The sequence below is a fragment of the Syngnathus typhle genome, linkage group LG12 (assembly GCF_033458585.1).
Source record: "Syngnathus typhle isolate RoL2023-S1 ecotype Sweden linkage group LG12, RoL_Styp_1.0, whole genome shotgun sequence".
Lineage (NCBI taxonomy): Eukaryota > Metazoa > Chordata > Actinopteri > Syngnathiformes > Syngnathidae > Syngnathus > Syngnathus typhle.
The window spans coordinates 12,371,299-12,393,145 of record NC_083749.1 but is presented as its reverse complement, the minus strand read 5'-3'; the positions used below and the strand labels follow the sequence as shown (position 1 = coordinate 12,393,145).

At 44.7% G+C, this 21,847-nt stretch overlaps 1 protein-coding gene across 8 annotated transcripts in view; it reads right to left on the bottom strand.

The window, feature by feature from the left end:
- Positions 1-17,372, bottom strand: part of mapkap1 (MAPK associated protein 1) — a 114,671-nt gene extending 97,299 nt beyond the window's left edge. For 4 of the 8 annotated variants that reach the window (XM_061293491.1, XM_061293493.1, XM_061293494.1 and 1 more), the window contains exon 1: positions 17,201-17,372. The gene's annotated coding sequence lies outside the window, so the exon portion shown is untranslated. Of the gene's footprint in view, positions 1-16,893; positions 17,054-17,200 lie in introns of those variants that run through there. The other 4 variants (XM_061293489.1, XM_061293492.1, XM_061293497.1 and 1 more) reach the window with 2 other exon arrangements.
- Positions 17,373-21,847: the final 4,475 nt, after the last annotated feature.

Genomic DNA, 21,847 nt, shown 5'->3' with positions numbered 1-21,847 from the left:
TGAAGGAGCTCTGCAAAAAAGTCTCAGCGACGACCATAATAAACTTAACGTGCAGGGAACACGAGCAACACACAACTAATAATAAAGAAAATGGGACCACTTACAGGGGTAAAGTTGGCAATGCGATACGAGCTACACGTGAAGCTGCAGAGAAGACATGGCCCAGGAAAAGAATACTGAAAAGGGTGACGCAACAAGATTCCATCAACAACAACCTAGTGCCCTCGAGTGGCCGGAAGATCCCTCTACAATAGATGCAGCAGCTCTATTTCCTCCGTTAAGTGCGCCATCATCTTTTGTTCCCTATAATGAGGGTTTGTGTATAAAAGCTTCCTTTCTCCAGTAATGTCCATCTTGATCTTGTTCTGTCTCTTGTTCGTGTCAATTGTTTGCCTGGCGGAAGGACATGCGATCTACGCACCACTCTTCTCCCCAGTGTCCGTGTGTCTTGTCACATATCCCTCCGCCGAGCAAAGCGGTGCCGCACAACAGCGCTCCACAACCTTTTTAGTAATGAGTGTACAAGTGTGTTAGACATCACAAAAAATCCATAGATATGCCACACCGGTGTAGTTGACATAAAAATCACGATAAATCCATAGATACGTCGCACCGGACTACAAGCCTCAGGGTTCAAAGATTGTGTATAAATATATGTGTATATATTATATTTTATTAGAGCGCCTCAAAACCTGCGTTGGTATTTCAGGGTCAGCACTTTGTTGGTTTAGTTCTTATCTCTCTGACCGGACCCAGCCCTTCTCATATAGTGGAGCGCGCCCTGCGATACCAAGGTGGGCGCATGTGACATCAAGGAACATGCTTTTCTTTTGGCGGTACTATATTAAAGTGTAATTAGACATCCACTGCAATAGGTGGGAGTGGCGGTATCACTGGAAGAGTGTGCGCAAGGAGTATTCGCTCTACAGTGTAGAGCGCACGGAACATACGCACACACAGCACAGAGCAGGCGATAAAAAGTGCAGTGGGACACCATGGAAAAGTATTTAACAGGGTTCAAAAGAACGGCGGAGAGAGACAGAGATAAGAGAATTGAGAGAATTATGACGAAGGGTACGTAGCGCTCGGCTTCAGTGTGACTATGATGGGAGACGAGGAAAGACCAGTGTGTTTACTGTGCCTTACAATGTTGGCAGCGGACAGTATGAAGCCAAATAAATTACCGTTTTTTTCCGTGTATAATGCGCCCCCATGTATAATACGCACCCTAAAAATGGCATGTTGATGCTGGAAAAAAGCCTGTACCCATGTATAATACGGACCCAATTTTTTTTTTAAGTCCCAATGATAGTCACACACGCAGGGAGGCAATGGGTCCCATTTTGTAGTCTTTGGTATGGTCTTAACTAGGCTGGATGTAATTTTTTTTGTTTGCGTTGATTTCTCCGACTGCCCGTAAAGGCACCACCGCGATCAGTGCGGACATGTGAAAAAGGCGTGCGGACGTGAAAAAGGCGGCTCTGTATGGGAGAGACATTGAAGAGGAATAAAAACACCCTTGGAAACCAAAACTTGCCCCTCGTCCTGACTCGAAGCCACAACAAATGTTTCGGATTTGTGTAGGGTACATTGTGACAGCAAACGAGCAGGTGATAGACCAACCGTCTGATACGAGAGCATTGCGGTCGTATGGAGCGTGTTTGAAGTGAATAGCAGAGACGAAAAGAACAAGGCAAAGTGTTGTGAAATAAAATATTACCTGTAATACGCATTTTGTTATTTGCTGATTGAAACTGCTAATTAAACTGTGAATTGAAACTAATAGGAAGAAAACAACTTTTAGCATTTTTAGGGTGCGTATTATACATGGGGGTGCATTATACACGGAAGAAAACGGAATTAGGTGGAGAACTGAACTCTCGCTCTTTATATAGCTGACGTGTCTTGCGCATCCGTTCTGCGCATCTGTAATGGCGGCCTCCGTATGTTATCCGGTTTGCGATGGAGATTAAAAACCAAACAATATTTGACAATAACACACCATCAAGGATTGCACCATCGCATCAAACGATGTGTCATCAATTATGAATTTTACTGACTAAGTGTGTTGGGCAGGATGGCTGAATGCGATGCACGATTGACAACAAACAAGAAGAAAGGTGATTTCAAGTTTTATTTCGAGGGAGATTTGTCATGTCTCGTCCCCAGTTCTGTTATGTGTCTAGGTTGCCATAGTTTCTGTTCGCGTCGCCCCTCCCTTCCTGTGTCACCTCAATCAATGTAACGTGTTTTGTATTTAAGTCCTGTCTGCCCCTCGCTCACCGTCGGATCATTGCATGTGTTACTGTCATGATGTCTGTTTGGTTTCTGTTCCTGTCTTTGGTAATGTCACCCTGTCTTTTTGTTCCACGACTTTGTCGGTCAGTCCTGTTGTTGGTTTTGTTGTACCATGATTTTCTAAAAAAAAAAGTAAAAAAAATAAATAAATAAATAATAATAATTTTTACCCATGTATAATGCGCACCCCAGATTTTAGGACAATAAATTAGTTAAATTTTGCGCATTATACACGGAAAAAAACGGTAAGGCGGCACTTATAAAGTCATTGCACCCCAATCACGCTGATAAGATGCTTGAGGTTTTTCAGCAAAAACGAGCTGAATATTGCGAACAATCATCCCACTTTGTGAATTCTACATCAGTCAATCAGCAAGCACTGTAAGCATCATATAAAGCAGCGTACCAAATTGCCCAGTGCAAAAAAAGAAACCCACACCATTGCAGAAGAGCTGATACTACCTGCAGCCGTGGACATGGTCTCCATCATGTTGCCTCATTTTGATTAAAAAAACAACACAAAGTGTTTTATTCGTTTTTGTTTTGTAGGTTAAAATGTTTTGTATATTGTGCTCCTGAGTTAATTTTGCTGATTACTTTGAATTGAATATTACTTATTGCTGTTATTTAATTTAATATCATGTATGTTTATTATTATTTTATTGTATTTTTTTCAGCATAAAATGGCAGTTGGTCAAGAATATTTATAGTTTGAATTAGGGATGCACCGAAATAGAAATTCTTGGCCGAAACCGAAAACGATGAGGAAACCAAGGCCGAAAACCGAAAACCGAAACACCAAAAGAAATGTCAGTTATTAGAACCACAGCATTTACACAGTACTAATCTCACTAAATCACTAAAATCAAGGCATTGCAATAAACCACTTACAAAAGTATGAAAATATTTATTTAGCACTGACATTACAACAATGCACAATATAAATTAAAATTCAAAAATAAAATAAAATAAAATGTTTAACTTGACCCAACTCATGTGTACATTAAATAATAATTTACAGGCTTATAACTGACTGGCCTGCTGAAAGACCGTAAAATTAAATATGTTCTCTTATAAAAACACAAAGAGAACTTTCTTGCCTTTTCAAAAACGTCCCCCACAGACGGAGTGGGCGTGCTCGGTGTCAGTTTCCTTTTCTGTGTCGCCTTCTTCTCATATTCAGAATGGCGATCGGGATGTTTGGATTTCAGGTGATGAATTACACCCGACGTGGAGAAACCTTTTGCAGATGCACCCCCTCTTGAAATTTCAGCATTGCATGTTTTGCAAATCACTATCCGTGGGTCTTTCTCTGAGATAGTGAAATCAGTCCACACCGCAGAAATGCTGGCTCTTATCCCGTTTTCCCGCCTGCTGGCTGCGCTGTTTGCTCACGTCATCACAAGTTTCGGCCGTGTTGTTTCGGTGATTTAGGTCTTTCGGCCAAAAACCGAAAATGGACTTTTGGGTCATTTTCGGCCGAAAATCTTCGGTGGCCGAATTTTCGGTGCATCCCTAGTTTGAATAATTATAATTTATATTTTAATTTCAGGCAAAGTGATGCACTTTGAATCTGTTCTGTTACAGACTAAAAAACAATATTACTCAAGTTATTCTTTATTGTAAATTGCTCTTTCTTTCCTATTTATTTTTTGTTTTCTTTAATGTTAATATGTTTTCTTCTTCCTAGGGGGGGGGGGGGCATCACAGAAAATGATTGAGAAGCACTGGCGTAGTCCATGGCAACACGACCTCTGAGCTCAATGTTATATGTGGTGTCCCGCAGGGATTGGCACTCGGACCTAAACTATTTTGTATTCATATGATTCTGCTTGGGGACATTGTATGTAAATCTAACATTAGTTTTCATGGTTATGCGGCTGAAACCCAATTATATGAGACGTTATCAATGACAAATCCGCGGGATTGTTATAATCTTGAGACGCGCCTTTGTGAGATTAAACAATAGATGTTTCTCAATTTCCAACATCTTAACCCAGATAAAACCGAGATTTTGTTATATTTGAGCAAACACTCTACTTTCAAAAACACATTAAAAACATAAATAGAACTGCGTTTTTTCACCTCCGCAATATAGCTACCTCCGCAATATAGCTAAGATTCATTAGATTCTTTCAACTCGTGATGCGGGAATTATTATACATGCGTTTATTACGTTGCGCCTTGAGTACTGTAACGTATTGTTCTCGGGTCTTCCTAAATCCAGTATTAAAAGTCTACAGTTGGTACAAAAAGCAGCGAGGCTGCTCACACGGACGAGAAAATTTGATCACATTACCCCAATATTAGCCAACTTGAATTGGCTCCCGGTCCATTTAAGATGAGACTTCAAGGGCATCAAAGAAGCAAAGAGGGCGTTCTCGTGCAAAATTACCGCCCACTTCAAGGACAGCAGGGACGCACGGAGCCTTTGGCAGGGTATTCAGACCATCACGGATTACAAGCCCGCGCCGCAGAGCTGTGAAGGCGACGTCCGTCTGCTCAATGACCTCAACCGCTTCTTTGCTCGCTTCGACGCTCAGAACAGCACTTGCCCGCTGAAGGCCACTCCCCCTTCACACGAGCTGCCCCTGTGCCTCTCCGCCGACAGCGTGAGGAGGGCGCTTGCCGCCATCAACATCCGTAAGGCGGCGGGCCCTGACAACATCCCGGGTCGGGCGCTGAAGGACTGCGCTGGTGAGCTGACGGATGTCTTCACGGACATCTTTAACACTTCCCTGCAGCAGGCCATCGTCCCGTCGTGTTTCAAAGCTGCCACCATCGTACCTGTGCCGAAGAAACCCGCTCCGTCCTGCTTCAATGACTACCGCCCCGTGGCACTTACGCCCATCATCATGAAGTGCTTTGAGCGGCTTGTCATGGAGCACATCCGATCCGTTCTCCCGCCCACCATTGACCCCTTCCAGTTTGCGTACCGAGCCAAAGCGGTCTTCGGAGGATGCCATCTGCTCTGCCCTCCACTCGGCCCTCACCCACCTGGAGAGGAGGGACTCGTATGTGAGATTGCTGTTTGTGGACTTCAGTTCTGCCTTCAACACCATTGTGCCACAACGCCTCATCAGCAAACTTGACGCGCTGGGCCTCAGTACCTACCTCTGCAACTGGCTACTGGACTTCCTCTGTCAGAGGCCACAGGTAGTACGTGTTGGCGACAAAATCTCCGCCAGCATCACGCTGAGCACGGGGGCCCCCCAAGGCTGCGTGCTCAGTCCGCTGCTCTTCACCCTCCTGACGCATGACTGCACTGCAACCTACAGCGACAACCGTATCGTGAAGTTTGGCCGACGACACGACTCTGGTGGGTCTCATCACCAAGGGAGACGAGACTCAATACAGGCTTGAGGTTGACCTTCTGACCACGTGGTGCAGGGACAACAACCTCCTGCTGAACGTCCACAAGACCAAGGAGATTGTTGTGGACTTCCGGAAGGGTCACACCCAACACCTGCCGCTGACCATCGACGGTGCTGTGGTGGAGCGAGTGAGCAGCGCCAAGTTCCTGGGGGTGCACATCAGTGAGGATCTCTCCTGGTCCACCAACACCGCATCACTGGCAAAGAAAGCCCAGCGCCGCCTGTACTTCCTGCGGAAACTTAGGCGAGCGAGCGCTCCTCCGGCCGTCATGACTGCATTTTACCGCGGCACCATTGAGAGCGTCCTCTCCAGCTGTATTGCTGTTTGGGGTGGCGGCTGCACTGACTACAACTTGAAGGCCCTGCAGCGCATAGTGAACACGGCTGGTAAGATTGCTGGTGCTTCGCTCCCCTCCTTGAAGGACATTTACACCTCCCATCTCACCCGCAAGGCGACCACGATTGTGAGTGATGCGAGTCACCCCGCTCACTCTTTGTTCGAGCTTCTGCCCTCTGGGAAGAGGTACAGAAGCCTGCGCTCCCGCACCTCCAGACTCTCAAACAGCTTCATACTCCAGGCTGTTAGGATCCTGAACTCGCTCCCCCGTTCTGCGTAGCGTCCTGTACTTTCACTGTCTGAACTGTCTGAATGCACACTGGCTCTTATTATTTATTATTTGTTATTACTCTTATTTATTGTTTGTGCCTTTTTGTTTATGATGTTTTTTACTTTTGCGCTATGCTTGCTGGCTCCGTTATTTATTGTGTTATCTGTTTATTTATTATTTATTCATCACTCTTACTATTGATTTTTAGAATTTTTGCCTTCTTGTTTTTATATTGTGTCGCGTACATGTATGTCTATCGTGTTATGTGTCTCGTCACCGTGGGATAGAGAAAAACGTAATTTCGGTCTCTTTGTGTGTTGTGACATGTGGAGAGATTGACAATAAAGCTGACTTTGACTTTGACTTTTCTTTTATTAACCTATGAAACATTGTATGGGTTAGCGCAGGGGTGGGCAAACTTTTTGACTCGCGGGCCGAACTGGGTTCTAAATTTGGACCGGAGGGCCGAACCAGGAGCAGATGGACGTAGGCTTTGTGTGAAGTCATATAAGCGACCTGTAAAGGTCATTGCATAAAAGATTTTGGCCTTTAGTAGGTAGTAAAGCATGGATATTCCAGACAAGTTTTTTGAAAACAAATGCATTTATTAACAGCATTAAAAAAAAAAAACACACTAAAAAACTGCTATCAGTGATTCTCATAAAATACGACACTGTTATTATGAATAACAGTCTCCATCACTTCAGTGCCTGCAGGTCAGATTAATGAAAGATGTTTATTTTATGAGATCACATCAAACGGCAAACATTCTGACCAAATATATCATTAAGATTAAGATTAAAGTCCCAATGATCGTCACACACACACCTGGGTGTGGTGAAATTTGTCCTCTGCATTTAACCCATCCCCGTGTGATTTTAATCCATCCCCTGGGGGAGAGGGGAGCAGTGAGCAGCAGCGGTGCCGCGCTCGGGAATCAGTTGGTGATCTAACCCCCCAATTCCAACCCTTAATGCTGAGTGCCAAGCAGGGAGGCAATGGGTCCCATTTTTATAGTCTTTGGTATGACCCGGCCGGGGTTTGAACCCCCAACCTTCCAGTCTCAGGGCGGACACTCTACCACTAGGCCACTGAGCTGATCTTGAAGAATCGGTGAAAGCATACATCCAAATAAAGTAATCAAAAAAGCAACACGGTGAGGGTTATCTGAAAATCAGAGCAGAGTTTTAACTCACAAACACCTGGTAACAGAGGTGAGGAAACGGGAAACACTTCCTTAAAGTAAGCCTTAAGAACTTTACAGGTTAAGATTAGTCGCAAATAGGTGGTGCATCAATGTCCTTGAGCATCCTGCATTGTTTGAAAATGAGAATGGTCGCTAGTTTCAATCCGTGCTATGTGTATAAATCCTATTCAAAATGCCTCCCCTTCATTTTCAGTGGGAACAGTGTGGTTGGTCTCCCTTTTTTGCTAGTGCGTCATAGTCTGGAGTAAAATTTGTTGTGGCAATTCTTAGGAGAGATCCGAGGTGTTGGTCCGTTTACCTCGATCTGTGACGGGTTGATGTTGACGTTCATGTGGCTGAACGTCACGTCGCGTACGTCGAGCCAAATTGGCCACTCTTTTTTAACATTCGGCACTCACTTCTTTTCTTCGGGCCACTCATTTTAATGGAATGATTCCAGGGGAAGGTTTGTGGGTGGCTTTAGCGCAAAACTGCATCTGAAAATTCAGCGCGCGAATTACAAGAATGCTGTCGTCACAGCCCACGCTCTAAATTCGGGACTGCTACGAATAGAGCGAGAGCGCGCCATGCCCGTACTACTGAGTACGTATACGCACTTGTGAGTGTGCACCAAGCTTTCTGACACGGCTTGCGGTAGTAAATGCGCAGGCGAGCGCTTCGCCATCTACTGGGGAAACGCAGTCATTGCAGGCAAAATGACCCAAAAACAAAGTTTAATAATACAATTTGTTCAGGGTTGGCGGGCCGGATTAAACGGTCCCGTGGGCCGGATGTGGCCCGCGGGCCGTAGTTTGCCCACCCCTGGGTTAGCGCCTTCATATCTTGTCAACCTAGTTGTCTCTTACGTTCTGTCTAGAAACCTTTGTTCGCACAGCGCTGGTCTTTCAGTGACCCCGAGGGCCAAAAAGAAGTCCGCAGCTTCTAGAGCAGTCTCTATTCGGCCCCAGAGCTTTGGAATGTTCTACCAATACATTCCGCGCCGACAGAAACAGCGAACTAAGCGGTAAATCCCGAGGGGGTGGGCTGTGTTTACATCAACAACAACTGGTGTAAAAATGCTAGATCTGTCACCAGCTACTGCTCTTCGGACATTGAGCTTTTGACTGTTAACTGCAGACCCTTCTACCTGCCCAGGGAGTTTACTGTTATTAGCATCACTGCTGTGTATGTGCCTTCCAGCGCTAATACTAAAGAGGCCATGAGCGTTTTCTATCGGACAATCGGTGAGCTGCAATCCACGCACACAGAGGATGTTTTCATCATTGCTGGGGACTTTAACCAGGCTAATATGAAGACTATTCTCCCTCATTTTTACACGTGGATTTTCCAACTCGGGGAGAGAACACTCTAGACTTGGATTACACCAATATAAAAGATGAATTCAGAGCAGCCCCCCGCCCCCATCTCGGCTCTTCAGACCACCTATCTGTTATGCTAATCCCTGCATACAGGCCCTTGCTGATCAGAGCAAAACCCACAGTGAAGCAGGTGAGGGTGTGGTCTGAGGGGGCCATGGAGGCACTCCAGGACTGCTTTGAGTGGTCTGACTGAGACATGTTCAAATCAGCAGAAACGTATGACAACCAGATCAACATTGATGAATACGCCATGACTTTTTCAGCCTACATCAACAAATGCACCGAGGACGTCAGCACCACTAAGAACATCATTACCCGGGCCAACCAACGACCCTGGTTGACTGAGGACGTACGTCAAACGCTACGAGCACGGAACTCAGCCTTCAAGTCTGGCGACAAGGAGGCCCTGAGGACAGCGAGAGCCAACTTGAACCGTGCCATCAGGATAGCAAAGCGGAGCCAGTCGGAAAATTCAGGATCTTTTCCACGACGCCAACAACACCAGGAGTATGTGGCAAGGCATACGGGCGATTACAGACTACAACTCACCCTCAGTCAGGATGCTGACTTCCTTAATGGACTAAATAACTTCTTTGGGAGGTTCGAGGCACTAAACAGAACTCCAGCAGTTAAAACTGTTCCCCATCAGGAAGAGGAGGCACTCTGCCTTGACTCAGCCGACGTGTTCAAGACTCTGAGGAGAGTCAACCCACTTAAGGCCTAGGCCCCGACAACATACCTGGGCGGGTGTTCAGGGAATGTGCAGGTCAGCTGGCTGGTGTCATCACAAACATTTTTAACACCTCGCTGGGCCAAGCAACAGTGCCAGCATGCTTCAAGATTGCCTCCATCATTCCGGTGCCGAAGAAACCTCAAATCACCTCATTTAATGACGACCGGCCTGTTGCACTGACTCCCATCATGATGAAGTGCTTCAAAGGGCTGCTTAAAGAACACATCGTCTCTAGACTTACCCCAACATTCGACCCGTTCCAGTTTGCCTACCGGCAGAACCGCTCCACTGAGGATGCCATCTCCTCCGTTTTTCACCTGAGCCTGCCTCACCTGGAGGAGAACACCACCCATGTGCGGATGCTGTTCCTGGACTTCAGTTCAGCGTTTAACACCATCATCCCACGCCATCTGGTAGGAAAACTGGAACACCTGGGCTTCAGCACCCCCACCCCCCTTCGCAACTGGCTGCTAGACTTCCTCACTAACAGACCTCAGTCAGTCCGGGTCGGACAGAAGACCTCCAATGTCATCACCCTCAGCACAGGCTCCCCTCAGGGCTGCATCCTGAGCCCCCTGCTGTTCACCCTGATGACACACGACTGCATCCCCAGGTTCACCACCAATCACATCGTGAAGTTCGCAGACAACACAACGGTGGTGGGCCTCATCAGAGACAACAACGACCTGGACTACAGAGAGGAGGTGGAGCAGTTGGTGGGCTGATGCAGAGACAACAGCCTGATCCTGAATGTGGAGAAGACGAAGGAGATCATCGTCAACGTCAGGAAAAAGCAGCCTCGCCACGCTCCACTGATCATCAACAGCTCAGCTGTGGAGGTGGTCAGCAGCACCAAATTCCTGGGGGTCCACATCACAGACGCCCTCACCTGGACTGTGAACACCACGGCACTGGTCAAGAGGGCACAGAAGCGCTTGTAGTTCCTGCGGAGGATGAGGAGAGCCCACCTGCCCCCACCCAGCATGAGGACGTTCTACAGAAGCACCATAGAGAGCATTTTGACAATTTGTCTCTCTGTGTGGTGTGGAGGCTGCAGCGCCTCCAATTGGAAGAACGTGAGGAGAGTGGTGAGGACAGCAGAGAGCATCATCGGGGCTCCTCTTCCCTCCATTCAGGACATTTCATCTCAGCGCTGCATGTCCCGAGCCCGTAACATCATCAGTGACCCATCACACCCCCACCATGGACTGTTCTCCCTGCTGCCCTCTGGGAAGAGGTTTCGCAGCATCCGCTGCAGGTCCACCAGGTTCTGCAACAGCTTTTCCCTGCTGTCATCAGACTGTTGAACATTTGAACTACTGAACTCTAAACTGGACTCTGCATCACACATACACAGAACTGAACATTATGACACTACGAACCACTATCTTGCACTGCCAACTTTCCTGAACTTTTATAATCCACGTAAATTTAAAAGTACGCAACCTGGTTTAGCATTCCTCTGCACACTTTTTAAATACAATTTTGTTTCCTTGCACTATTACATATTTATCACTGCTGCACTTTACTTGTTTTATTTTATATTTTTATATAGTATGTTATTTTTATTCAACCGCAATATCACTGCATTGTTGTAAGATGTATGCAACGGAATTCCGTTTTGTCTGCACTCTGTGCAGACAAAACGACAATAAAGTTTGTCTAAGTCTAAGTCAATAGATATCATAACTGCTACCTCAGAAGAAACATTTATTGCCGTGCTGACATGCCCCGGCGGCCCAGCGCGAGGGCATTCGCGCATTTAGTGCTCATTGTCGCAAACCCTGAACGGCAGTGCTTTTTTCCTACGTGCGCGGCACCCAGCCGCACTTGTTCTCGTGCGCGGTTGTGTTAAGTCTTCACTCTCACCCTGCTGACCGGCTCACGCGCCCTCTGCGCTAGACCTCTGAGGTCGCCAGTACGGAGCTGCTAACGGTCAGTCCTCACCTTTTTGTCTGCTTTGACACGCACGGCTGCCACCTGATTCTCGTTTGCCTGACCCACTGTGTAACAAGATGCCCGCACGACGCGAGCTTGCTGACCAGCTCGTCAGCTTGCCTCATTATCCTGCTCTGCCGGCATTCCAGCCCTCTTTGTTTCCTTTAAACTTTCCCTCAATAAAGAGCCCGTGTTGCATTTGGTTGTCCTGCCTGCTTTGTGACAACAAAACGAAGCGCGAATCAGCGATGCTGCTGATTCTGCTGACACAAACAAAGTGGAGCAGGGGATACATAGCAGGAGATTGAGATAAAGCCTGGTTAGAGCTGCTTTTACAGCTCTAACCAAATCATCGGCAATTATACAGATTAACATGTTCCCCTTGGTCTCCTACCGGCCAATAGTGTGCTGTAAAGTCATATGGGCAGACAAAGCCCTTGCGCTCCAAGTGACGCCTCAAAAAGCCACGATGGACCAAATATATGCACAATATTTGTTTTCATAAAAACTCGCAATGTACTGAGGCCGCGATAAATGAACCGCAAAGTAGCGAGGGATGTCTAGAATTGTCAATGTTGCACATGTGAAGCCCTTTTGAGATTTGTCTCTGATTAAGGGCTATATAAATAAACTTGATTTGACTATAGTCCGGAAAATACGGTAAGATGAAATATTGGAGGATAGATGAAACTTAAGCCTCATTTTCTCTGAAAGCAGTGGCGCTGTTTGGACCCTCTGCATTGCATTAAAACCCAATCAATCAGCATTTAAATTAAATTCTTCTTGCTCACCAAAAACAAGTTGTAATGAACGTGAACTTTTAATGCATTTTATTCAGAAGGTTACTTTGAACCCCGAGGCTTAAATGGCGGCGTGGCGTATTTATGGATTTTTACGGCCTCCAGGGGGCGCTCTAGCAGGATTGCTTCTTATTATTATTCTTATTTTTTTTTTTCGTCTGTCTCGCTGACAGACAAACAAGAAATAATGCGCCGAAGAAGACGTGCTAGTTTGTGTTTTGAACGTTTCGCGCATCATGCACACACCCTCATGGAAAATACGAAGAAATGCATTTGATGCAGCTTAGTTAAAAGCAATCGATTTGGCTGTCAAAGAGGGAAATAGACCTTAAATGGCGGCGCGGCGTATTTATGGATTTTTACCGCTTCCGGGGCGCTCTAGCAGGAAGCAAGAGCGAGACAGACGAAGAAGAGATAATGCGCCGAAGATGACGTGATAGTTTGTCAAGACGGTTGCGTCACCCTTTTCTTTATTTCGTGGTCCCGTCCGTCTACGGGAGCTATACGTGTCGCTCGCTAGTTTAATGTAATTTAGCGCTTCGTGCATGAATAAAATTAACATGAACAGACCCTCATCACACTCAAAGAAATGCATAAAAGCGACGACGAAAGAGAGACTGAGAAAGTGTGAGGCTGTAGTGGGTTGACATAATTCACCCGGAACCTAAGTTCACGTTACCTAGTTCCGGTGGGACAGTTTACACGTGTGTGACTTTCCTGTTTAGTGGAGTGTGTGTTAGGATTTCAAAGGGAAAAGAGTCTGCCCGTTGTTGCACACCACAAGGCGAAGGATATCTAACGCTATTCCAATCGGACGCTGAGGAGGAAGGCTTCGATGGTTTCACCTTGCACAGGAGGAAGATGAAGACAATGAAGCTCTTTTTTTACTTTTACTGGTATGTTTTTTAACGAGCCCTGTTGGTGCTGTACTACCGTGTTGCTGCTGTGTTACCGCCGCGTCTCAGTGACTTTTATTAGTCTTGTGTTACTTCCGTGTTGCTGCGGTATTACTGCCGCGGCACTGGCAGTGTTTGGAAAGAAATGTTAAGGTATGTTATTAAAACTTTAAAAAAGCTTTCTGTGTCCAGTCTTTCTTTGTTAATAACTCGCGTTGGAAAGAAATGTTAAGGTATGTTATTAAAACTTTAAAAAAGCTTTCTGTGTCCAGTCTTTCTTTGTTAATAACTCGCGTGCACACTTCCGTGTTGCTGCGGTACTACTGCTGCGTCACAGGCAATGTTTAGAAAGACATGTTAAAGTATGTTATTAAAACTTTAAAAAGGCTTTCTGTGAACGGTCTTTCTTTGTAAAAAACACGTGTGCACGTGCAGCTGATAGTCCGGTGCGGTTTATATAAGAAAAAAACTAAAATATCCCCCAATTTTAGCTGGTGCGGTTTATAATCCGGTGCGGCTAATAGTCCGGATTTTACGGTACATTGTTTTTAAACATATGTGAAATGTTATCAAATATTTGTCTCAGCATCGGAAGTAATTCCCAACATACGACGTCATCATGGTAATTTCGCTTGATGGCGGCACGTCGGGATGATGTCAGTTAGCGTCCCAAGAAGGTTAACGCAAATCTAGTGGTAAAAAAAGGAAGGTGATGATTTCCTGACAATTAAAACAAGAAATCCCAGGACAACATGAGCACGGAGTGATTTTGCAAAACAATATGGCCGTAAAAATGTGTCAACAATTTCGATGATCATTAAGCAGACAGAAGCCCTCAAAGCGGTCAAGCCATCCAAGGGCATCGGCATCATCTCTAAACGTCGCAGCCCTACCCTGGAAAAGATGGAACGCCTTTTGCTTGTGTGGATAAAGGACAAGGAGATTGCTGGCGAAATCATGATCGAAACGATCATAAGTTAGAAAGTCAGTGCCAAATATTGTGTTATGTTAACGTTATGCAAGTCAGATAAAAACCAAACTGAAAAATATAAAATATATATAAAATATAAAATTAAAAAGCTAAGTTAGTTTGAAGTCCACATACTGTCAGTTAAAGTACGTTATGGAATTTATGTACCTCTATGTGTCTCTAAGGTAGTAACAATAAAACCTCTTTTTATTTATTATTTATTTGTAATGTATTTCTTTTTACATCTCTGTTAATGCATTTCTTTTTTGCTATGTGTAATTATCTGCAGAATTAGATAATTATCATTGTTCTTTTGGCTGTGGAACGAATCTAACAAATTCCAGTGTATTCATGTGGGAATATTTAATCCAAAATACAACCATTTCACATACAAAGCAGGTTCCGGAACAATTAAATCATATGTAGAGGTCTGACTGTATATTAATAGATGTAGGTTAAATTAACAAAGGGTAAATTAATTGTACAAAATATATAGAAATGATGGGCCTAATTATCTGGAAAACAGTTCTTTTCTGCAGAAAAGCTGTTGGTGGTTCTACCCAATTCCAATTGTGATCTGAGGAAGCATTCAGTTTGGAGTGTCATATCAAAACAGAAGTCAGGCGTCAGATGCCTCACCAAACTATTGTGAACCTGATTAACAAATTGTAACATTTGTAAGATTAACAAATTCAATGATGACCTTGAAGTGGCAGGGAAATTGCGAGGTTAGGTGGTCAGTAAGCATCTACCTGAAATGATTTTTGGGAATTGGGGCGTCTGCAACTATTACTGCGAGCAACAATAATAACTAGAATTTGCAATTCCTGAAGGAATTGCGTGTGAAGGTGAAGAAGTTGAATACATATTGAAGGAATGCTGCAGAATGATGTTGAAACGAGTTGAATCGGTTGAAAAATGTAGAACAGAGAAGGGAAAAAGGAAAAAGAGAATTGGGTGTGAATTTCAAAATAAAAGATGTGAAGTTTTTGGGAAGTTGTGGAATAGGTAGAAAAATGATGAACAGTTGAAAGTTAGAATGGGTTGAATCAGTTGAAAAATGTAGAAATGAGAAGGGAAAAAGGAATTGGGTGTGAATTTCAAAATAAAAGACGTGAAGTTTTTGGTAAGTGGGAAGTTGTGGAATAGGTAGAAAAAAGATGAACAGTTGAAAGTTGGAATGGGTTGAATCGGTTGAAAAATGTAGAAATGAGAAGGGAAAAGGGAATTGTGTGAATTTCAAAATAAAAGATGTGAAGTTTTTGGGAAGTTGTGGAATAGGTCGAAAAATGATGAACAGTTGAAAGTTGGAATGGGTTGAATCGGTTGAAAAATGTAGAAATGAGAAGGGAAAAAGGAATTGGGTGTGAATTTCAAAATAAAAGACGTGAAGTTTTTGGTAAGTGGGAAGTTGTGGAATAGGTAGAAAAAAGATGAACAGTTGAAAGTTGGAATGGGTTGAATCGGTTGAAAAATGTAGAAATGAGGAGGGAAAAGGGAATTGTGTGAATTTCAAAAAAAAGATGTGAAGTTTTTGGGAAGTTGTGGAATAGGTAGAAAAATGATGAACAGTTGAAAGTTGGAATGGGTTGAATCGGTTGAAAATGTAGAAATGAGAAGGGAAAAAGGAATTGGGTGTGAATTTCAAAATAAAAGATGTGAAGTTTTTGGTAAGTGGGAAGTTGTGGAATAGGTAGAAAACTGATGAACAGTTGAAAGTTGGAATGGGTTGAATCGGTTGAAAAATGTAGAAATGAGAAGGGAAAAAGGAATTGGGTGTGAATTTCAAAATAAAAGATGTGAAGTTTTTGGTAAGTGGGAAGTTGTGGAATAGGTAGAAAAATGATAAACAGTTGAAAGTTGGAATGGGTTGAATTGGTTGAAAAATGTAGAAATGAGAAGGGAAAAAGGAATTGGGAGTGAATTTCAAAATAAAAGATGTGAAGTATTTGGTAAGTTGTGGAATAGGTAGAAAAATGATGAACAGTTGAAAGTTGGAATGGGTTGAATCAGTTGAAAAATGTAGAAATTAGAGTAGAAAAACGGAAATTTTAGAGAATTTTGGTTGAATTTCAAAATAAAAGATGTGAAGTTTTTGGTAAGTGGGAAGTTGTGGAATAGCTAGGCAAAAGATGAACAGTTGAAAGTTGGAACGAGTTGAATCGGTGGAAAAATGTAGAAGTTAGAAGTGAAAAATGAAATTTTATGAAATTTTGCAAAATTTTATGCAAATTTTAAAAGTGAAAACGTGGAAATTTTGAATTTGGCAAGTTTGGGAATGTCCCCAATGTGATTTGAATGTGTTGAATTATGTGAATATCAAACTGGAACAACGTAAATGTGAGATGTTGAATCTGCCATTAAGAATGAATGGGGCAAAAATCGCCATAAATTTGTGAATTATGCGAAAACGGAAAATTTTTGGAACGAGAAAAATGTGAGCACCCATGCCATGAATTTTTGGAATGAGTGAAAAGTGGAACGGAGTGAATCGGTTGAAGTATGTGGAACTAGTTAATGGACAAAAAAGTGAGCGGAAGATGTTGAATAATAAAGCACAGGAATAACAATAGTGTGAAGGTCTTCACCTTCACACTAATAATAACAATAAAATAAGCATTTCCCTGAAAGGAGTTTTTGGAACTTGGGATGTCTATGGCCGGTAGTGACTATAAAGGGCCCTCGCAACCCTAGCCACATCGGGTACTTACTTGCACGTCGGGGTACTAACTAGCACGCTCGTGTTTAGGTGAACCACGACTCGACATTTGACGTGAAAACGTTGAAAGGTCGTACTTGGATCCTCCTTTTACGTGAACATCGACAAGGATACGTTCGTGTCGACCAAGACGGTTTTACACAATAGTCCTTTCTTTCTTTTTTTAACACAAGGAAGTTCCGTTTGAAGTTAGATGACGCGAAGCGTCGTTTAAACGTGCTAAACCACATCTACATTGTAAACAAGAAACGATAAATGCACCATTTCACCCTATTCTAAGTAATATATTTAAACGTTACCTGGGTTGATCGCGCCCCACTATTACAGCGGCCACTCAGAATTCATTTGAACATTGTGAATAAAATATTCCAGGTGCATCTGACGTATAAATAAAGTAACGCTCCGATGGTCACATAACGACATTACTGCTTTCCGTTTACGTCTTCTTTTCTCATATTTTTCAGCTTGCTTTCCGGCGCACTACTGCCACTTTCAGTTCCGGAGTGTGGATAACGGACACTTACGGAGGAATCACAAATAAATTAGTGAGGATGCGCTTGTGTTTTCGGCATACGCGTCATTCACATCAAAACACGGAGAAGAAAAGTACTATAATATCTATCCTTCCATCCATTAATAGTGCAAACACACACAGGTGATGGCCAGTAAATTAGAATTATTTCAGTAATTACATTCAAAAGGTGAAACTTGTACATTCACGCATTGCACACAGACTGATGTATTTCAAATGTTCCTTTCTTTTAATTTTGAAATTTATTAGTCACAACTGATGACAACTCCAAATTCGGTATCTCAAAAAATTAGAATACAGTATCTCAAAGAATTAGAACATGACTTGTTACATCAAAATGTTGCCTAACTCTATGTATGTACAGCACTCAATACGTGGTCAGGGCTCCATTTGCCTCAATTACTGCATTAATGTGGCGTGGTATGGAGTCGATCAGTCTGTGGCACTGCTAATGTGTTATGAGAGCGCAGGTTGCTCTGACCGTCGCCTTCAGCTCCTCTGCATTGTTGGGTCTAGCCGCAGAGATGTCAAAGTCAAATACACCGACGGCCAAAAAAACAAATCTGCTACAAGCCGAGGGCCGGACTGGTTAAATGCTTATTAAATCATATTGAAATGAATTTAGCCTTTTGAACAAAGACCCAACACATTGTTTTCTAAAACGAAATACTAATATCATTAATATTAATAAACCTTTATATTATGATAAACCCCCTCCGTGAGTCGTCACCTTATAGTGGTGGAGGGGCTTGCGTGCCCCTATGATCCTAGAGGCCATGTTGTCAGGGGCTTCATGCCCCTGGTAGGGTCACCCATGGCAAACGGGTCCCTAGGTGAGGGCCCAGACAAAGCACGGCTCACACAAGCCCCTTATGAAGAAAAACATAAATGGATTTCGTTTTCCCTCGCCCGGACGCGGGTAACCGGGGCCCCCCTCTGGAGCCAGGCCTGGAGGCGGGGCTCGAAGGCGAGCGTCTGGTGGCCGGGCCTTCGCCCATGGGGCCCGGCCGGGCACAGCCCGAAAAGGAAACGTGGGTCCCCCTTCCCATGGGCTCACCACCTGTGTTAGGGGCCAAAGGGGTCGGGTGCAGTGTAAGCTGGGCAGCGGCCAAAGGCAGGGACCTTGGCGGTCTGATCCCCGGCTGCAGAAACTGGGACATGGAATGTCACCTCTCTGGCTGGAAAGGAGCCCGAGCTGGTGTGCGAGGCAGAAAAGTTCCGACTAGACATAGTCGGACTTGCCTACACGCACAGTTTGGGTTCCGGTACAAGCCCTCTCGAGAGGGGCTGTACTCTCTTCCACTCTGGACTTGCCCACGGTGAGAGGCGTCGAGCAGGTGTGGGTATACTTATTGCCCCCCGGCTGGGCGCCTGCATATTGGGGTTCACCCCGGTGAACAAGAGGGTAGCCTCCCTCCGCCTTTGGGTGGGGGGACGGGTCCTGACTGTTGTCTGTGTTATGCACCGAACGGCAGCTCAGAGTACCCACACTTCTTGGGGTCCCTGGAGGAAGTGCTGGAGAGCGCTCCTTCTGGGGACTCCATCGTTCTACTGGGTGACTTCGATGCTCACGTGGGCAATGACAGTGAGACCTGGAAGGGCGTGATTGGGAGGAACGGCCCCCCCGATCTGAACCCGAGCGGTGTTCTATTATTGGACTTCTGTGCTCGACACGGATTTTCTATAATGAACACCATGTTCAAACATAAGGGTGTCCATGTGTGCACTTGGCACCAGTACACCCTAAGCCGCAGTTCGATGATCGACTTTGTAGTCGTGTCATCGGATTTGCGGCCGCATGTTTTGGACACTCGGGCAAAGAGAGGGGTGGAGCTGTCAACTGATCACCACCTGGTGGTGGGTTGGCTCCGATGGTGGGGGAAGATGCCGGTCCGACCTGGCAGACCCAAACGCTCTGTGAGGGTCTGCTGGGAAAGTATGCCAGAATGTGTGCTCAATTATAACATCAGTTGCGGTATTTACTGCTATATCCACCTTGTGTGGATGTTGTTGTATTCCATGTCTCCGTGCTCTGTTTAAACGTCTCATCACTACAGCAATATCGCCCATGGAAGACGAGATGGCCCGGGTATGCCTAATGTCTGAACACCAGCATGTTGATGATGACGATGATGATGATGCAATTTTTGCACTTGAGTTTACAGACTTCTTCCCAGATCTGTGTGTTTTCGAATGATGATGATGCAACATTTATCCTTTTTGGTGGAAATATTTGTGCTCATACTTGTGATCCGACAACTGAACATCGAGAGAAGTGGTTGTTTTTGGTAATGAAAAAATTGAGCAAGTATGTTATAAAGAGAAGGGAAATGTTGGAATAATTTAAGTGAAGCCTTGGCCTGCCAGACCTGGAGGCCTTGTCTTTACGAGTTTATGACTTTCCTTTTATCTAGGTTCTTCCTCTTTAGTGTCAGGGATGTCTTTTGATCCCTGTCAGCCATATGTATCCTTCCTGTCCTTAAGTTATCTGTGTGTTTTTGTTTCTGTAAGAGGCCTTCACTAACAATGAGCAGAGCTTATTTGCATAGGCGAATTGTTCTTATTTGGTTGAAATTGTGCCACAACGCCTCATCAGCAAACTTGACACGCTGGGCCTCAGTACCTACCTCTGCAACTGGCTACTGGACTTCCTCTGTCAGAGGACACAGGTGGTACGTGTTGGCGACAAAATCTCCGCCAGCATCACGCTGAGCACGGGGGCCCCCCAAGGCTGCGTGCTCAGTCCACTGCTCTTCACCCTCCTGACGCATGACTGCACTGCAACCTACAGCGACAACCGCATAGTGAAGTTTGCTGACGACACGACTCTGGTGGGTCTCATCACCAAGGGAGACGAGACTCAATACAGGCTGGAGGTTGACCTTCTGACCACGTGGTGCAGGGACAACAACCTCCTGCTGAACGTCGACAAGACCAAGGAGATTGTTGTGGACTTCCGGAAGGCTCACACCCAACACCTGCCGCTGACCATCGACGGTGCTGTGGTGGAGAGAGTGAGCAGCGCCAAGTTCCTGGGGGTGCACATCAGTGAGGATCTCTCCTGGTCCACCAACACCGCATCACTGGCAAAAAAAAGCCCAGCGCCAGCGTACTTCCTGCGGAAACTCAGGCGAGCGAGCGCTCCTCCGGCCGTCATGACTACATTCTACCGCGGCATCATTGAGAGCGTCCTCTCCAGCTGTATTGCTGTTTGGGGTGGCGGCTGCACTGACTACAACTTGAAGGCCCTGCAGCGCATAGTGAACACGGCTGGTAAGATTATTAGTGCTTCGCTCCCCTCCTTGAAGGACATTTACACCTCCCATCTCACCCGCAAGGTGACCACGATTGTGAGTGATGTGAGTCACCCCGCTCACTCTTTGTTTGAGCTTCTGCCCTCTGGGAAGAGGTACAGAAGCCTGCGCTCGCGCACCACCAGACTCTCAAACAGCTTCATACTCCAGGCAGTCAGGATCCTGAACTTGCTTCCCCGTTCTGCGTAGCGTCCTGTACTTTTACTGTCTGTATGCACACTGGCTTTTATTCGTTGTGTTATCTATTTATTTATTATTTATTGTTACTCTTATTTATTGTTTGTGCCTTCTTGTTTTTCATATTGCGTTGTTTACTTGTGTGTCTATCGTGTAATATGTCTTGTCACCGTGGGATAGGGAAAACGTAATTTCGATGTCTTTGTGTGTCTCGGCATGTGAAGATGTTGACAATAAAGCAGACTTTGACTTTGACTTTGATATACAGTTTGAAGTAGTTGTGTACAAGTTATCCTATATTTACTCAATGTTTGTTTAAGGAACTGCATACCAGTTACCTTACATTTACTTAACATTTGTTTTAGTGTTTAGGACAAGTTACCGTTTTTTCCGTGTATAGTGCGCAAAATTTAACTAATTTATTGTCCTAAAATCTGGGGTGCGCATTATACATGGGTACAAATTTTTTTTAATTTTTTTTTTTTTTAATTTTTTTTTTTTAAAGAAAGTCATGGTACAACATACGACCGCAATGCTCTCGTATCAGACGCTTGCTCGATCACCTGCTCGTTTGCTGTCTGTCACAATGTACCCTATACAAATCCGAAACATTTGTTGCGGCTCCGAGTCACGACGAGGGGCAAGTTTTGGTTTCCAAGGGTGTTTTTATTTTACAGAGCCGCCTTTTTCACGTCCGCACGTCTTTTTCACATGCGCGCACGGAGCGCGGTGGTGCGTTTACGGGCAGTCGGAGAAATCAACGCCAACAAAAAACATTACATCCAGCCTAGTTAAGACCATACCAAAGACTATAAAAATGGGACCCATTGCCTCCCTGCGTGTGTGACGATCATTGGGACTTAAAAAAATAAATAAAATAAAAATAAAAAAAATTCATAAAAATTGGGTGCGTATTATACATG